Source organism: Balaenoptera borealis (genome assembly GCF_965194805.1).
Source record: "Balaenoptera borealis genome assembly, contig: HAP1_SCAFFOLD_42, whole genome shotgun sequence".
In the NCBI taxonomy this organism is placed as follows: Eukaryota; Metazoa; Chordata; class Mammalia; order Artiodactyla; family Balaenopteridae; genus Balaenoptera; species Balaenoptera borealis.
Window position 1 is genome coordinate 2,131,410 of NW_028124003.1, and position 20,067 is coordinate 2,151,476.

At 42.6% G+C, this 20,067-nt stretch overlaps 1 long non-coding RNA gene across 1 annotated transcript in view; it reads left to right on the plus strand.

Moving 5' to 3' along the window:
* The window catches only part of LOC309621238, an 801,112-nt gene extending 782,866 nt beyond the window's left edge, over positions 1 to 18,246 (plus strand). The window contains exon 2 of the long non-coding RNA XR_014239845.1: positions 18,137 to 18,246. This is a non-coding gene — a long non-coding RNA (uncharacterized lncRNA). The remainder of the gene's footprint in view (positions 1 to 18,136) is intronic.
* Positions 18,247 to 20,067: the final 1,821 nt, after the last annotated feature.

The window sequence follows — 20,067 nt, forward strand, 5'->3', positions numbered from 1 at the left end:
CACCTCATTTCTCATCTCCTTGTGCCCGGGTTCGCCATTCCAGCCGCTTTACTAGCAATCTCCCTACTTGGAGCATCAGCACCTTTAACCTCCTGTTCCGTAGAGGTGGCAATTTGTTCTGAGGATGAACGGGAAGACGGGGAACCAACGAGAGACTAGCTCTTGGTGTTGGGACAGGCACAGGTCACTCTATTTTCCCATCAGGAAGAAGAATTAACCACAGGCTCAGCCTGCCCCCCGGAACCAGAACAGGGCCTGAAGCCATCCTGCGCTTTTGCGGCCAGCTCCCAAAAAAGCGAGTTGTAAAATGGAGGTTCAGGGCACTGCAATTCAGAAACCTACAGAGTTATAAATGATAACTCTCGTCCACAAATATATTGAGGGAAGGCAAAGAAGAGGATTTGAAATAAAGGCAGAATTGCAGGAAACAGATTTCAGGAGGTAGATTCGAATCGCCTTTAAAGCACATGAAAAGCGGCAAAACGTTGACAATGATGCCCTTGGCCAAAAAGGGCGTATGCGTTTTTTCCTGAATATATTCAGGAAAAAACGCATACGCCCTTTTTGGCCAACCAAGCAACCTGGAAAGGCAAATCAGCGCTACAAAGAAGTCTCGCTTCCCATCGGTCAAAAGGGCCATGCTGAAAAAAGTGACAAAACCAGAAATGCAGGACAGGCCATGGAGAAATGGGAGCCTTGCTACACTGATGGGCGGGATGTAAATTGCCAACAGCCACTCTGGAGAAGTGTACAGTGTGTCCTGAAACATCTAAAAAACACAGCTTAGAGAGCATAGGGCACTTCCACTCATGGGGGTATGAATTGGGAAAATGAAAAATCAGCAAGACACAAGCACCCCAAAGTTTAGGGCTGCTCTGTTGACAAGGACCTCCACTTCATTCCACCTTAAATATCCCAGGAAAGAGAAAAATGGGTAAAGAAGTTGTGGTCCTTATGTACAATGGAATATCACTCAGCCATGAAATCAATGTCATAAGGCTAGTAGCAGCATGATGAGTGGATTTAGGTACGACGATTCTAAGTGAAATAAGTCACACAGAAAAGGACACTTCTCATAAGGTATCACTGATAGAGGGAATGTAAAAACTGTTACACTTGAACTGAATTACAAAACAGAACAGAGTCACACATGCAGAAAACACACTATGGCTGCTTAACGGGAAAGGTGAGGTGGGGTGATGCATAAAACAAGGGTTTCAAATTATCTGAGATACCGTTCCATAAACCCAATATGTAACAGACAAGAACTACTCCTTGCTCAGAGAACAGGACTCAACACACCCTATTCACCGCAAAAGAATATATTTGATTAGTAGTAATCTTAAAACCTATGTATTGATATCTCTCTGTTAGTGTGTCAAGTGGGTTTAAAGCGGCATAAACACAGTAGTGAAAAGCAGCTAAACCCCATTATAAAAATAAATTACTTTTAAAAACCCATGATACAAAGACAGTGAAAGAGAGAGAAATTCTTACACAATTCGTTCAGGGGCTGTGATGCAACCTGGATCGACCATATCTAGACCCACAGCTGGGTGAGACATAAGGGTGGACACTCTTGCGGCTGAGAGGTTTGGTGAGGTTGGATGAGCCAACGCAGACCCTTTAAAGTAATACTGCGTGACACCCATCCCATGGGTCCCAAATCTCCAGGTTCAAGGGCATCTTCCTACATCAAAAACATGCATGAGAAACCCAGAAGATGGTACACCATGTGATCGGGAAAGGTTTCTAAAATGCACCTCATTTATCATCTCCTTGTGCTCGGGTTCGCCATTCCAGCCACTTTCCTAGCAATCTCCCTACTTGGAGCATCAGCACCTTTAACCTCCTGTTCCGTACAGGTTGCAATTTGTACTGAGGATGAACGGGAAGAGGGGGAACCAATGAGAGACTAGATCTAGGTGTTGGGACAAGCACAGGTCACTCTATTTTCCCTTCAGAAAGAAGAATTAACCACAGGCTCAGCCTGCCCCCCGGAAGTAGAACAGGGCCTGAAGCAATCCTGCGCTTTTGCGGCCAACTCCCAAAAAAGCGAGTTGAAAAATGGATCTCAGGGGCACTGCAATTCACAAACCTGCAGAATTATCAATGATAACTCTCGTCCACAAATATATTGAGGGAAGGCAACGAAGAGGATTTGAAAGCAAGGCAGAATTGCAGAAACAGACTTAAGGAGGTAGATTCGAATCACCTTTAAAGCAAATGAAAAGCGGCAAAACGTTGACAATGATACCCTTGGCCAAAAAGGGCGTATGCGTTTTTTCCTGAATATATTCAGGAAAAAAACGCATACGCCCTTTTTGGCCAACCAAGCAACCTGGAAAGGCAAATCAGCGCTACAAAGAAGTCTCGCTTCCCATCGGTCAAAAGGGCCATGCTGAAAAAAGTGTCAAAACCAGAAATGCAGGACAGGCCATGGAGAAATGGGAGCCTTGCTACACTGATGGGCGGGATGTAAATTGCCAACAGTCACTCTGGAGAAGTGTACGGTGTGTCCTGAAACATCTAAAAAACACAGCTTAGAGAGCATAGGGCATTTCCACTCATGGGCGTATAAATTGGGAAAACTAAAAATCAGCAAGACACAGGCACACCAAAGTTTAGGGCTGCTCTGTTGACAAGAACCTTCTCTTCATTACACCTTAAATATCCCAGGAAATAGGAAAATGGATAACGATGTTGTGGTCCTTATGTACAATGGAATATCACTCAGCCATGAAATCAATGTCATAAGGCTATTAGCAGCATGATGAGTGGATTTATGTTCGACGATTCTAAGTGAAATAAGTCACACAGAAAAAGACACTTATCATAAGCTATCACTTATAGAGGGAATGTAAAAACCGCTACACTTGAACTGAATTACAAAGCAGAACAGAGTCACACGTTTAGAAAACACACTATGGCTGCATAACGGGAAAGGTGAGGTGGGGTGATGCATAAAACAAGGGTTTCATATTAGCTCAAATACAGATCCATAAACCCAATATGTAATAGACAAGACCTACTCCTTGCTTAGTGAAGTGGATGCAACACCCCCTATTCAACGAACAAGAATATATCTGACTAGTAAAAATCTTAAAACCTATGTATTGATTTCTCTCTGTAAGTGAATCAAGTGGCTGTAAAGGGGCATAAACACAGCAGTGAAAATCAGGTAAACCCCATTATAAAAATAAATTACTTTAAAATCCCAAAAAACAAAGACAGTGATAGAGGGAGAAATTTTTACATAATTCGTTCCGGGGCTGTGATGCAACCTGGTGTGACCATATCTAGACCCACAGCTGGATGAGAAATAAAGCTGGACACTCTTGGGGTTGAAGGTCTCTTTCCCTATTTACCAGATTGGGAACGTAGAAAGACTGCCACCCTCTGGCCGTTACCTGCAAAAGCAGCTTTAAAACCTGTGCTAATGGTCACTTCATATGAACAAGTACTTCAGGGCTGTAAATGAAACGTGCCCTCAAAATGTCTTGAGGGAGGTAATGGCCAAAAATTTTCAAAATGTGACACTTACTTTAAGAAAACACTTTGAAGAACTAAGCTGTAATCACAGTTTGATAAATAAAAAGGGCATGCTTTAAAGCTCAATTTCAACAGATTATGGGACACATGCAAATTCAACCACAGATAGGTATCAGCTCGCACCTGTTAGAATAACCATCAGCAAGAAAACTACAAACAATAAATATTGAAGGTGTTTTGGAGAAATGCATACCCTCAATTTTAAGTGGGACGTAACCTGGAAAGAGCCACTAATGAGAACTGAATGGTGGTGCCTTTAAAACATACACACTGAGCTACCATATGATACAGCAAGCCCACTCCTTGGCCTATAACATAAGAAGATATAACTGGAAAGACACAGGCAAGCAAATGTGCATTGCAGCAGTATTACAATAGCCAAGACATGGAGGCAACCAGAAAGTCCATCAAGAGGTGCGTGGCCAAAGAAGAACTGGTACACGTACAGATGGAATATTAGCCAGGGAAAAAAATGAAACAATGCCATTTGCAGCACCATGTATGATTCTTGAGGTAATCAGGCAAATTGTACTAAGTCAGAAAGCAAAAGACACATATCCTATAATATCACTTATAGGTCTTAGCTAAAAATTGATACCAATGAAGATATTTCCACAGAGAAATGCAATCACAGATTCATTAAACAAACTTATGGTTCACCAAATGGAAAGGTGTGAGGATTGGATACATTAGGATATTGGGGTTAAGATAGATATAGAAACACATGTGAAATTTGTAATCACCAAAGACCTACGTAATACCAAGACAAGACTACTCAACATCGTGTCATAACCTACATGGGAAAATGATCCAAAGAAGAATAGATATATGTATATGTTTAAAAGAACCACATCTTTCACACCTAGAAGAAACAAAACATTTTAATTAAATTTGCTCTGACAAAAAATAAAAATTAAATTAAAAAAAGAACAAGAAGTAATGAGACATAAACTTAAGGGGCTATTTGCTGGCACATTGCATTCTAATTTACAACCAGAACATGACTTCCATTAAGGCTCTGTCATCACTAATAAAGCAGCTTTATAAGCAATGTTGAAGGTAGCTTAAAAGAAGTCTCACTAATTATTGATAGTAACAAGGAAACAAAGAAAAGTAAAAATCTCACTGCAAAAAGTATACATAGGGTAAGGATAGTAGATCAAACACTTATTAAACTTCTGTAAAGAATAAAAGACAACAGTAGTATGTTTTTTTAAAAAGAGAGGGCCCAAATAAATCTGAAATGAAAGAGATGATGTTACAACGGACACCACAGAAATACAAAGTATCCTAAGATACACACAGGGTAACTCAGGGCTCAGACTGGACAGAGCCCACTCTCCAGTCCCCTGTACATGACTTACAGGAGCCTCAGGAACTGAGGAGGGGGTCCCTGAGGAGAGGCTCAAGATAGAATATGGTAGACATTAACATGACTGCATTCATCTTAAACATGCCTGAACTACATTCACACGAGATGATTTTGTCCTGTATGTACATCGGCACCTCTAGTTGGAACTGCAGATCTTTGGCTTCAACACCTCTACTGACAACGTTAGCGTCACCTGCTGTGGACCGTCTCCTATAGGATTTCTAGAATCACAAAACATCGAAGCTTCACAGGACCCAGAGTCTGTGCAACTCCACACAGAGTCTCAGAGTCTCAACTCCACTCAGATACTCCACTCTTGGAGGGCACACACAAAGTAGTGTGCACATCAGGACCCAGGGGAAGGAGCAGTGACCCTGTAGGAGAATGACCAGAACTACCTGCTACTTTTAGAGGGTCTCCTGCAGAGGCAGGTGGTGGCTGTGGCTGTGGCTCACCGTGAGGACAACGACACTGGCAGCAGAAGTTCTGGGAAATACTCCTTGGTGTGAGCCCTCCCAGAGTCCGCCATTAGCCCCACCAAGAGCAAGGTAGGCTCCAGGGCTGGGTCGCCTCAGGCCAAACAACCAACAGGGAGGGAACCCAGCCCCATGCATCAGCAGACAAGCGGATTAAACTTTTTATTAAAGTTTTATTTAATCCGTAGACAAGCGGATTAAAGCTCTGCCCACCAAAGCAACACCCAGCTCTACCCACCACCAGTCCTTCCCATCAGGAAGCTTGCACAAGCCTCTAAGATAGACTCATCCACCGGAGAGCAGACAGCAGAAGCAAGAAGAACTACAATTCTGCAGCCTGTGGAAGGAAAACCACATTCACAGAAAGATAGACAAAATGAAAAGGCAGAGGACTTTATACCAGATCAAGGAACAAGATAAAACCCCAGAAAAAACAAAACAAAATGAGGTGGAGATAGGGAACCTTCCAGAAAAAAAAATTCAGAATAATGATAGTGAAGTTGAGCCAAGACCTTGGAAAAAGAAAGGAGGCAAAGATCGAGAAGATGCAAGAAATGTTTAACAAAGACCTAGAAGAATTAAGGAACAAACACCTAGAAGAATTAAAGAACAAACAAACAGAGGTGAACAATGGAATAACTGAAATGAAAAATACACTAGAAGGAATCAGTAGCAGAATAACTGTGGCAGAAGAACGGATAAGTGACCTGGAAGACAGAAAGGTGGAAATCACTGCCATGGAACAGAATAAAGAAAAAGAATGAAAATAAACGAAGACACCCCAAGAGTCCTCTGGGACAACATTAAACGCAACAACATTCGCATTATAGGGGTCCCAGAAGGAGAAGAGAGAGAGAAAGGACCCGAGAATATATTTAAAGAGATAATGGTCAAAAACTTCCCTAGCATGGGAAAAGAAATAGCCACCCAAGTCCAGAAGCACAGAGTGTCCCAGGCAGGATAAACCAAAGGAGAAAAATGACAAGACACATAGTAATCAAATTGACAAAAATTAATGACAAAGAAAAATGATTGAAAGCAGCAAGGGAAAAATGACAAATAACATACAAGGGAACTCCCATAAGGATAACAACTGATTTCTCAGCAGAAAATCTACAAGCCAGAAGGAAGTGGCATGATAAATTTAAAGTGATGAAAGGGAAGAACCTACAACCAAGAGTACTCCACCCTGCAAAGAGCTCATTCAGATTTGATGGAGAAATCAAAAGCCTTACAGACAAGCAAAAGCTAAGAGAATTCAGCACCATGAAACCAGCTCTACACCAAATGCTAAAGGAACTTCTCTAAGTGGGAAACACAAGAGAAGAAAAGGACCCACCAAGACAAACCCATAACAATTAAGAAAATAGTAGTAGGAACATACATATCGATAATTACCTTAAACGTGAATGCACTACATGTTCCAACCAAAAGACACAGGCTCGCTGAATGGATACAAAAACAAGACCCATATATATGCTGTCTACAAGAGATCCATTTCAGACCTAGGGACACATACAGACTCAAAGTGAGGCGATGGAAAAATATATTCTATGCAAATGAAAATCAAAAGAAAGCTGGAGTAGCAATACTCATATCAGATAAAATAGACTTTAAAATAAAGAATGTTACAAGAGACAAGGAAAGGCACTACATAATGGTCAGGGGATCAATCCAAGAAGAAGATATAACAATTATAAATATATATGTACCCAAAATAGGAGCAGCTCAATGTATAAGGCAACTGCTAACAGCTATAAAAGAGTAAATCGACAGTAACACAATAATAGCGGGGGACTTTAACAGCTCACTTACACCAGTGGAGATCAGCCAGACAGAAAATTAATAAGGAAACACAAGCTTTAAATGACACAATAGACCAGATAGAGTTAATTGATATTTATAGGACATTCCATCCAAAAACAGCAGATTACACGTTCTTCTCAACTGCACACGGAACATTCTCCAGGATAGATCACATCTTGGGTCACAGATAAAGCCTCAGTAAATTTAAGAAAACTGAAATCATATCAAGCAGCTGTTCCGACCACAATGCTATGAGATTAGAAATCAATTACACGGAAAAAACCGTAAAAAACACAAACACATGGAGGCTAAACAATACGTTACTAAATAACCAAGAGATCACTGAAGAAATCAAAGAGGAAATCAAAAACTACCTAGAGACAAATGACAACAAAAACACGATGATCCAAAACCTATGGGATGCAGCAAAAGGAGTTCTAAGAGGGAAGTTTATAGCAATACAAGCCTACCTCAAGAAACAAGAAAAATCTCAAATAAACAATCTAACCTTACACCTAGAGGAACTAGAGAAAGAAGAACAAAACCCAAAGTTAGTAGAAGGAAAGAAATCATAAAGATCAGAGCAGAAATAAATGAAATAGAAACAAAGAAAACAAAAGCAAAGATCAATAAAACTAAAAGCTGGTTCTTTGAGAAGATAAGCAAAAATGATCAACCTTTAGCCGGACTCCAGAAAAAGAGGGAGAGGACGCAAATCAACAAAATTAGAAGTGAAAAAGCAGAAGTTATAACAGACACCACAGGAATACAAAGCATCCTAAGAGACTACTACAAGCAACTCTAGGCCAATAAAATGGACAATCTGGAAGAAATGGACAAATTCTTAGAAAGGGATAACCTTCTAAGACTGAACCAGGAAGAAATAGAAAATATGAACAAACCTATCACAAGCAATGAAATTGAAACTGTGATTAAAAATCTTCCAACAAACAAAAGTCCAGAACCAGATGGCATCACAGGTGAATTCTATCAAACATTTAGAGCAGAGCTAACACCCAACCTTCTCAAATTCTTCAAAACAATTGCAGCGGAAGGAACACTCCCAAACTCATTCTATGAGACCACCATCACCCTGATACCAAAATCAGACAGAGATACTACAAGGAAAGAAAATTATAGACCAATATCACTGATGAATATAGATGTAAAAATCCTCAACAAAATACTAGCAAACAGAATCGAACAACACATGAAAAGGATCATACACCATGATCAAGTGGGGTTTATCCCAGGGATGCGAGGATTCTTCAATATACACAAATCAATGTGATACACCATATTAACAAATTGTAGAATAAAAGTATATGATCATCTCAATAGATGAAGGAAAAGATTTTGAGAAAATTCAACACTCATTTACGATAAAAACTCTGCAGAGTGTGGGCATAGAGGGAAACTACCTCAACATAATAAAGGCCATATATGACAAACCCACAGCAAACAACATTCTCAATGGTGAAAAACTGAAAGCGTTTCCTCTAAGATCAGGAACAAGACGAGGATGTCCACTCTCACCACTGCTATTCAACATAGTTTTGGAAGTCCTAGCCATGGCAATCAGAGAAGAAAAAGAAATAAAAGGAATACAAAAAGGAAAAGAAGAAGTAAAATTGTCACTGTTTGCAGATGACATGATATCATAGATAGAGAATCCTAAAGATGCCACCAGAAAACCACTGGAGCTAATCAATGAATTTGGTAAAGTTGCAGGATACAAAATTAATGCACAGAAATTGCTTGCATTCCTATACACTAACAATGAAAGATCAGAAAGAGAAATTAAGGAAACAATCCCATTACCACTGCAACAAAAAGAATAAAATACCTAGGAATAAACCTACCTAAGGAAGTAAAAGACCTGTACTCAGAAAACTATAAGACACTGATGAAAGAAATCAAAGATGATATAAACAGATGGAGACATATACCATGTTCTCGGATTAGAAGAATCAATATTGTGAAAATGACTATACTACCCAAAGCAATCTACAGATTCAATGCAATCCCGATCAAAATACCTTTGGCATTTTCTACAGAACAAGAAAAAAAAAATCTTAAAATTTGTAGGGAGACACAAAAGACCCTGGATAGCCAAAGCAGTCTTGAGGGGGGAAAAAAAAGAGCTGGAGGAATCAGACTTCCAGACTTCAGACTATATTGCAAAGCTACAGTAATCAAGATAATATGGTACTGACACAAGAACAGAAATATAGGTCAATAGAGCAGGATAGAAAGCACAGAGATAAACCCACGTACCTATGGTTCACTAATCTATGACAAAGGAGGCAAGGGTATACAATGGAGAAAAGACAGTGTCTTCAGCAAGTGGTGCTGGGAAAACTGGACAGTTACATGTAAAAGAATGAAATTAGTACACACCCTAACACCATACACAAAAATAAACTCAAAATGGATTAGAGACCTAAATATAAGACCAGCCACTATAAAACTCTTAGAGGAAAACATAAGCAGAACAGTCTATGACATAAATCACAACAAGATCCTTTTTGACCCACCTCCTAGAGAAATGGAAATAAAAACAAAAATAAAAAAATGGGACCGAATGAAACATAAATTCTTTTGCACAGCAAAGGAAAACATAAGCAAGATGAAAAGACAACCATCAGAATGGGAGAAAATATTTTCAAATGAAGCAAATGGCAAAGGATTAATCTCCAAAAAGCAGCTCATGTAGCTCAATATCACAAAACCAAACAACCCAATCCAAAAATGGGCAGAAGACCTAAATAGACATTTCTCCAAAGAAGATATACAGGTTGCCAACAAACACATGAAAGGATGCTGAACATCACTAATCATTAGAGAAATGCAAATCAAAACTACAGTGAGGTATCACCTCACACCAGTCAGAATGGCCATCATCAAAAAATCTACCAACAATAAATGCTGGAGAGGCATTTATTGGAGCAAAGGGAACCCTCTTGCACTGTTGGTGGGAATGTAAATTGATATAGCCACTAGGGAGAACGGTATGGGGGTTCCTTAAAAACTAAAAATAGAACTACCATACAACCCAGCAAACCCACTCCTGGACATTTACCCTGAGAAAACCATAATTCAAAAAGAGTCATGTACCACAATGTTCACTGTAGCTCTATTTACAATAGCCAGGACATGGAAGCAACCTAAGTGTCCATCAACAGATAAATGGATAAGGAAGATGTGGCACAAATATACAATGGAACATTATTCAGCCATAAAAAGAAACGAAATTGAGTTACTTTTAGTGAGGTGGATGGATCTAGAGTCTGTCCTACAGAGTGAAGTAAGTCAGAAAGAGAAAAACAAATACCGTATGCTAACACATATATATGGAATCTTAAAAAAAAAAGTTTATGAAGAACCTAGGGGCAGGAAAGGATTAAGGACACAGACGTAGAGAAAGGACTTGAGGACATGGGGAGAGGGAAGGGTAAGCTGGGACAAAGTGAGAGAGTGGTATGGACATATATACACTACCAAATGTAAAATTGATAGCTACTGGGAAGCAGCCACATAGCACAGGGAGATCAGCGCTGTGCTTTGTGACCACCTAAAAGGGTGGGATAAGGGAGTGAGAGGGAGTTGCAAGAGGGAGGGGATATGGTGTTATATGTATACGCACAGCTGATTCACTTTTTTATACAGCAGAAACTAACACACAATTGTAAAGCAATTATACTCCAATAAAGATGTAAAAGAAAAAAAAAAGCCCAGAGATAAACCTACACACCTATGGCCCACTAATCTATGACAAAGGAGGCAAGGGTATACAAAGGAGAAAAGACAGTCTCTTCAATAAGTGGTGCTGGGAAAAATGGACAGCTACATGTAAAAGAATGAAATTAGAACACTCCCTAACACCATACACAAAAAATAAACTCAAAATGGATTAGAGACCGAAATGTAAGACCGGACACTATAAAACTCTTAGAGGAAAACATAGGAAGAATACTCTTTGACATAAATCACAGCAAGATCTTTTTTGATCCACCTCCTAGAGTAATGGAATAAAAAAAAAATAAACATATGGGAGCAAATGAAACCTAAAAGCTTTTGCAAAGCAAAGGAAACTACAAACAAGACGAAAAGACAACCCTCACAATGGGAGAAAATATTTGCAAACGAATCAATGGACAAAGGATTAATCTCCAATGTATATAAACAGCTCATGCAGCTCAACAGTAAAAAAACAAACAACCCAATCCAAAAATGGGCAGATGACGTAAATAGACATTTGTCCCAAGAAGACATACAGATGACCAAGAAGCACATGAAAAGCTGCTCAACATCACTAATTATTAGAGAAATATAAACCAAAACTACAATGAGGTATCGCCTCACACGAGTTAGAATGGGCATCATCAGAAAATCTACAAGCAACAAATGCTGGAGAGGGTGTGGAGAAAAGGGAACCCTCTTACACTATTTGTGGGAATGTAAATTGATACAGTCACGATGGAGAACAGTATGGAGGTTCCTTAAGAAACTAAAAATAGAATTACCATATGACCCAGCAATCCCACTACTGGCCATATACCCAGAGAAAACCATAATTCAAAAAGACATATTCACCACAATATTCATTGCAGCACTATTTACAATAGCCAGGTCATGGAAGCAACCTAAATGCCCATAGACAGACGAACAGAAAAGATGTGCTACATATATAAAATGGAATATTACTCAGCCATAAAAAGGAATGAAATTGGGTCATTTGTAGAGACGTGGATAGATCTAGAGACTGTCATACAGAGTGAAGTAAGTCAGAAAGAGAAAAACAAATATCGTATATTAACGCATACATGTGGAACCTAGAAAAATGGTAAAGATGAACCGGTTTGCAAGGCACAAATAGAGACACAGATGTAGAGAACAAATGTATGGACACCAAGGGGGGAAAGTGGCAGGGTGGTGGTGGTGGGATGAATTGCGAGCCTGGGATTGACATATATACACTTATATGTATAAAATAGGTTACCAATAAGAGCCTGCTGTATAAAAAAATGAATAAAATAAATTCAAAAATTAAAAAATAAGTAATACTTAAAAAAATAAAACAGAAAAAAAGTTCTGTCCTTCCCATAGACGTATTTATATGAATGAATTATTTCCATGCTTATATCCATAAATACAAAAAGAGGAATAAAACTTACCTTGAACCAAAAAAGAAAAAAAAAAAAAAACAGAACCCACTGGTCATACAGAGGAAAACCCTATCAGGGCACTTGCTCCAGGGGTAAACAATTCTGAAGTTGGTCACAGGTGGGGAATCATCTCCCATGCAGCCAGCAGCCCCCACACGAGGAGCGTCCTCATTGCAAAGCTGGGGGACCGTGAGGAGGCGTCTCTGAGTAAACGTGAGCTGAGCCCCAGGCCAGCTGCTGCTGAACTTTTCCCACCCTTCCCAGGTAAAACACCTGAATGTGTGCAAAGACTTTAAAAACTAGAGGAAGGGGCTTGGAGTCACACCAGCGACAGCACGCAGGCCGACTTGGTGCCTGCAGGCCAGCCAGGATGGTCCTGGCCCCGGGCGCTCGTCTGGAAGCTTTCCATTTCCCTGCCTGAGGTACCCCTCCTGTCCCGGCCCCCACTGCTTTTTTCCTTCCTCACCTCTGCCCGGGGAGAAATTCCAGCAGCAAGTATGGGTGACACATCCTCTTCTTTAGCAGGTGGCAGCCCGGCAACTCCTGCAGAAAGTCCAGCAGAGCCCCAGTCACACTGGGCCACTCATAGAGCCGTGGGCCCTACTCCCTCCCACCAGCCCAACCCCGAGACTGCTGACGGGGCAGAGAATATGGCGTCAGGCACAGCTGCAGAGGCTTTTGCTGCCTGGAGGGGTGTTTATATTGACCTCAACCCAGGCACACCTGGGAAGGGCTGGCCGGCCGGGTCAGGCTGCCCAGGTCAGCCAATCCTCGCCCCTCAGGGGCTCAGAGTTGCAGAAAATGGGCCTTGCTGCACCGTCCAGATCCAAGGAACAGGTGTAGGGTCCCGAGAGTCAGGATAGATAAGGGGCGGCAGCCCTGGCTTGTTTTCGAATCATTTTATCTGGTCCATGAGTGGGAGACAACTTCAAGAAGACCCTCTGCTAATGAGAGGAACCCAGGAGTCAGGGAGAGGAGGGGTGGTGGGTGGAGACAGAGGCCTGGTGCCCCGGCTGCAGTGGAAGCCCCTGGAAGACCAGGCAGAGGGAGGCCGCACAGAGTGAAGCCTAGGGTCACAGACCTGTTGGAGCTGCTGTTTGTTAGTTCAAGCTCTGCTCTGAGGTGCTCTGTGTCAGCTCTGAGTGACAGGGGTGCTGGGGGTGCTCTGCAATGAGGGCTATGTGCACGGTTCCTGTGTGCCCAGCCCTGCCGGGGTACCTGTCCACGGGAGCTCCATATCCAGGGAGGGGCCTGCCCACGAGAGCCCCGTGGGCTGCTGCGTACCTGCCCAGGTGAGCTCCATATCCTGGGAGGGGCCTGACCACAAGAGCCCCGTGGGCTGCTGGGGACCTGCTAGAGGACGCCAGGACAGTCAGTGAAGCCACAGAGGATATACATCTAGTAGTTCCTAATTCCTACACCCTGCTGGTCATTCTACCATCCACCAGGACATGGCATTCTGTATTAGACTTCAATGATGCCTTCTTCTGTATTCCATTAGTCCCAGAGTCACAAGAAATTTTGGCTGTGAGTGGCAGGACTCAACCTACAACAAAAACAATACTGCTGGGCCGTCCTGCCCCAGGGGTTCAAAAATTCCCACACCATCTTTGGGGAAACGTTAGCTAAAGACCTAAAAGATCTACCTCTGGAGAAGGGAACCCTCCTTCAATATGCAGATGACATTCTGATCACCAGCCCGACTAAGGAGGCCTCTGAACTACCTAGCCAATAAAAGATAGAAGGTGTCCAAGGAAAAGGCTCAAATATCACAAACTAAGGTGGCCTTCCTGGGCTTCATTCGCACAGAAGGTCGGAGAAGCCCACCCCAGGAAAGGGAAGAAGCCATTTGCAGCCTCACCTTTCCTGAAACTAGAAGACAGCTTAGGGGTTCCTGGGGAGACCGGGGTTTGCTGCATCTGGATCCCTAACTACAGTCTAATAGCTGGGCCTCTATATGAAACACTGAAAGGAAAAGATGATGATCCTTTTGAATAGAATCCAGAAGCGGCCTTTCAAGAATGGAAAGAGCAGTCAATTCAGACCCTGGCCCTGGACCTCCCTAAGTTAGCTAAACCCTTTGACCTTTACATTCCTGGTCCAAGGCGAATCGCCCTTGGAGTATTAGTGCAAAAACTGGGACCACTTGAAATGGAACAATGTAAGAATGCCCTCCAGGCATTGGCCAGCCACCCCATCCGACCAGGATACTGGGGGTATCTAAAAACCTGGAAATCAGCAGCCCGCAAGGCCAGCTCCCTCCTAAGGGAAAAGGACGCCACTTGGTGATCCTAACCACCCACCATGCCCTGAAGTTGCAGGGATTGCTCCGTGGGCACAATGACCTCGAGTGAGGAGGCCCTCCAACACCAACCTCCAGAGAGACAACCTGGGGCAATGGGCCCCCATGACGACTCGTGTGACCATCACTTGACCTGGAGCTTCTCTCAGAAAACAACAAGAGTGTGCCCCAAAGAGCAGACTATTGCTTACAGGACTTACTGCACCCAGAGCGGAGCTAATAAACTTGGCAGGGGAACCGTAAATAACGCTGCCACCATAGAAAAGCCTACAGACACCGCAGTGACGGCGGCCAATGAGACCGGCTGTACTCCTGGCTACTTCAAAAGGCCGTTGACTGAGTGGCCGTCATGGTCCTGGATCACCACCGGTCCTGGACTGTCTGGGAGTTGAGCAAGCAGGGCTCTGACACCTGGTGCTGTTTGTACGTTAATTCAGTGGCCTAACTGAAGAAAGCACAGACTACTGGTCAGAGCATCTAGGCTGGCAGAAACCATCAGCCTAAGGGGGCCGAACCAATGTGGAGCAGGGTAAAACCGCCCACCCCCCCAGCGTCTCTGCACATCTCTTTCTTGGACCCTTAAAGGTCATTAGATTCTATAAAACTTCCAATGCTGGTGCTCAGGCAGACGAGCAGTGAGGGAGGAGGCCTGCAGACAATCAACCTCACCTGGAGGCTGCTGGGGAGAAGTCCTGCCCCTCCCCCCGGGTATGAGGACACCCAACTCAGCATGAAGCATTTACAGAAGACGTGTCTGCACCCTCAGCGCCCCAAGAATGAGGAATGGGACAAAAGGCAGAGGAGGGCTTTGTCACTGGCAAAGCCCATTAAAAATTCCTGGGAGATAAAAATAGAATCTGGGCAATAAAATAAAGTCTAACCATTTTTTCCTTTGTGCTTTGTCTAATTTCACTTGCTCCTAGGTTTCCACATGCAGAGGTCCCACACCCGACACTTCAGACCCGATTTCCTCGTGCAAAATGGCTGGGCCGACACCTCAGCTCGTGGGGCCCCGTGCAGACTCTGCGACATAGAGCCTGAGCTCCAGCCAACCTGGCCCTCGAGAGCTCCGCCCCCTCCCTCCTGCTGATGCTGACAGGATCCCTACACAGCAGCCCGGCCCACAACCCGCAGGGGAGCACACACTCTCACCTCTCCATTCTCTGATCAAAATATAAAGTTTTCCTTTGCTTCTGAACCAAAGTCAGTCTCGATCTGTTGGCTCCAATGACACTGGGCAGGGAGACCCTTGTTGGGGCCCACTCTGCAGGATCAGTAACAGAATTTGAGAACATTGTAACTTCAATGAACAGATGTGTGAGCCAAACTGTAATTAACATAGAGCAGTGTATAAGGCTCGTGTAAAATAAGATGTTTCTAACACTTCCATTTGATATTTCCATCACTTTATTATAAGCAAGTTCAGTGGAGGGGTTTGTCTTATTTGTCAGGTCAACAGTAGAGAAATGCAGTGATTTCTTTCCAAGGATGTACATCTAATAATCTTGGTTGAAGTTTCAACCTTGTTTGGAATGATTTTCCATTGAAAATGATACCTCTCTTTCAGCTCCTAGATTTCTGAGAAGTATAAAATCTTATATTTTTTATTACCAAAGGGGAAAGGTGGGAGGAGGGATAAATTAACAGTTTCAGACTAACATATACACACTGCTATATATAAAATATATCATCAACAAGGAACTACTGTATAGCACAGGGAACTATACTCAATATTTTGTAATGACCCCTGAGGGGAAATAATCTGAAAAACAATAGATATCTATATCGACATCATCTATCAACTACAGATAAAATGGAAACTAAAGGAGGCCGATGGTGAGCGTTTCTGAACCTGAAGACTTCAATCATCTAAAGTTCGGACTCTGCCCACGGCCCAAGTCCCTTAATGAACACACATGTACCAGTAGCTTAAAAATTCCCCAGATTGGAGTTCGGGGAGACACTGATTTGGAAAAATCCCTTGTGTTCTCCTTACATACACGGGACCTTTCCTACAGCTAAAACATGCCTGTGACACCCAGAAGATGGAACACGGTTGGATCAGGAAGATTTTGGAAAAGGCACCAAAACTCCTAATTTCCTGGTTGTTGGGTTCACCTCTCCAGCCTTTTTCCTTAAAATCTCCCCACTTGAGGATGTCAGCACCTTCAACATCCAGTTGCACAGAAATTGGAATTTGTCCAAAGGAAGAAGGGGAAGGAGGAGAAACAAGGAGAGCCAAGCCCTAGATGTTCGGAGAGGCACATGTCACTCTAATTTCCAGTCAGGAAGAAGAATTAAGAAAAGGCTTAGCCTGCCACCGGGAACCAGAGTAGGGCCAGAAGCAACTGAGAGTTTCTGCGGAAAGCTCCCAAAAAAGCGAGTTGAAAAATGGAGCTCAGGGGCACTGCAATTCACAAATCTGCAGAGTTATAAATGATAACTCTCGTCCACAAATATATTGAGGGAAGGCAACGAAGAGGATTTGAAATCAAGGCAAAATTGCAGGAAACAGATTTCAGGAGTTAGATTCGATTCACCCCTAAAGCACATGAAAAGCGGCAAAACGTCGACAATGATGCACTTGGCCAAAAAGAGCATATGCGTTTATTTCTCAATGAATTCAGGAAAAAACCCATAGGCCCTTTGTGGCCAACCAAGCAAGCCGGAAATGCAATTCAGCACTACAAAGAAGTCTGACTTCCCATCGGTCAAAATGGCCTTGCTAAAAAAGTGTAAAAACAAGAAATGCAGGAGAGGCCAGGGAGGAAAGGGAGCCTTGTTACACTGATGGGTGGGGTATAAATTGCCAATGATGACTCTGGAGAAGGGTATGGTGTTTCCTAAAACATCTAAAAAACACAGCTAGAGAGAAAGGAGCACATCCACTCATGGGCGTAGAAATTGGGAAAACTAAAAATCAGCAAGACACAGGCACCCCAAACATTAGGGCTGCTCTGTAGACAAAAAACTCCACTTAATTCCACCTTAAATATCCAAGGAAAGAGAAAAATGGATAAAGAAGTTGTGGTCCATATGTACAATTGTATATCACTCAGGCGTGAGATAAATATTATAAGGCTGGTAGCAGCATGATGAGTGGATTTAGGTAGGACTATTCTAAGTGAAATAAGTCACACAGAAAAAGACACTTATCATAAGATATCACTAACAGAGGGAATGTAAAAACTGCTACACTTGAACGGAATTACAAAACAGAACAGATTCACACATTAAGAAAACATACTATGGTTGCTTAACGGGAAAGGTGAGGTGGGGTGATGCATAAAACAAGGATTTCAAATTAGCTCAGATAACGTTCCATAAATCCAATATGTAATAGACAAGACCTACTCCTTGCTCAGTGAACTGGACTCAACACCCCCTATTCACCGCTCAAGAACATATATGACTAGTAAGAATCGTAAAACCTGTGTATTGATATCTCTCTGGAAGTGAGTCAAGTGGGTGTAAAGCTGCATAAACACAGCCGTGAAAAGCAGCTAAACCCCATTATAAAAATAAATTACTTTTAAAAACCCGTGAAACAAAGACAGTGAAAGAGAGAAATTCTTACAAAATTCGTTCAGGGCCTGTGATGCAACCTGGATTGACCATATCTAGACCCACAGCTGGATGAGACATAAGGGTGGACACTCTCGGGGCTGAGAGGCTTGGTGAGGTTGGGGGAGCAAACGCAGAGCCTTTAAAGTAATACTGCCTGTTACCCATCCCATGGGTTCCAAATCTCCAGGTTCAAGGGCATCTTCCTACATCGAAAACATGCATGAGAAACCCAGAAGGTGGTACACTGTGTGATCCGGAAAGGTTTCTAAAACGCACCTCATTTCTCCTCTCCTTGTGCTCGGGTTCGCCATTCCAGCTGCTTTAGTAGCAATCGCCCTCCATGGAGAATCAGCACCTTTAACCTCCTGTTCCATACAGCTTGCAATTTGTCCTGAGTATGAACGGAAAGACGGGGAGCCAATGAGAGATTAGCTCTTGGTGTTGGGACAGGCACAGGTCACTCTATTTTCCCATCAGGAAGAAGAATTAACCACAGGCTCAGCATGCCGCCCAGAACAGGAATAGTGCCTGAGGCCATCCTGCGCTTTTGCGGCCAGCTCCCAAAAAAGCGAGTGAAAAATGGAGCTCAGGGGCATTGCAATTCACAAACCAGCAGAGTTATAAATGATAACTCTCGTCCAAAAATATATTGAGGGAAGGCAACGAAGAGGATTTGAAATCAAGGCAGAATTGCAAGAAACAGATTTCAGGAGGTAGATACGAATCGCCTTTAAAGCACATGAAAAGCGGCAAAACGTCGAAAATGATGCCCTTGGCCAAAAAGGGCGTATGCGTTTTTTCCTGAATATATTCAGGAAAAAACGCATACGCCCTTTTTGGCCAACCTAGCAACCTGGAAAGGCAAATCAGTGCTACAAAGAAGTCTCGCTTCCCATCAGTCAAAAGGGCCATGCTGAAAAAAGTGTCAAAACCAGAAATGCAGGACAGGCCATGGAGAAATGAGAGCCTTGCTACACTGATGGGCGCGATGTAAATTGCCAACAGCCACACTGGAGAAGTGTCTGGTGAGTCCTGAAACATCTGAAAAACACAGCTTAGAGAGCATAGGGCACTTCCACTCATGGGGGTATAAATTGGGAAAATGAAAAATCAGCAAGACACAAGCACCCCAAAGTTTAGGGCTGCTCTGTTGACCAGGACCTCCACTTCATTCCACCTTCAATATCCCAGGAAAGAGAAAAATGGATAAAGAAGTTGTGGTCCTTATGTACAATGGAATATCACTCAGCCATGAAATCAATGTCGTAAGGTTAGTAGCAGCATGATGAGTGGATTTAGGTACGACGATTCTAAGTGAAATAAGTCACACAGAAAAGGACACTTCTCATAAGGTATCACTGATAGAGGGAATGTAAAAACCGTTACACTTGAACTGAATTACAAAACAGAACAGAGTCACACATGCAGAAAACACACTATGGCTGCTTAACGGGAAAGGTGAGGTGGGGTGATACATAAAACAAGGGTATCAAATTAGCTCAGATACCGTTCCATAAACCCAATATGTAATAGACAAGACCTACTCCTTGCTCAGAGAACTGGACTCAACACGCCCTATTCACCGCACAAGAATATATCTGACTAATAATAATCGTAAAACCTATGTATTGATATCTCTCTGTTAGTGTGTCAAGTGGGTGTAAAGCGGCATAAACACAGCCGTGAAAAGCAGCTAAACCCCATTATAAAAATAAATTACTTTGAAACAACCATGAAACAAAGACAGTGAAAGAGAGAGAAATTCTTACACAATGCGTTCAGGGGCTGTGATGCAACCTGGATTGACCATATCTAGACGCACAG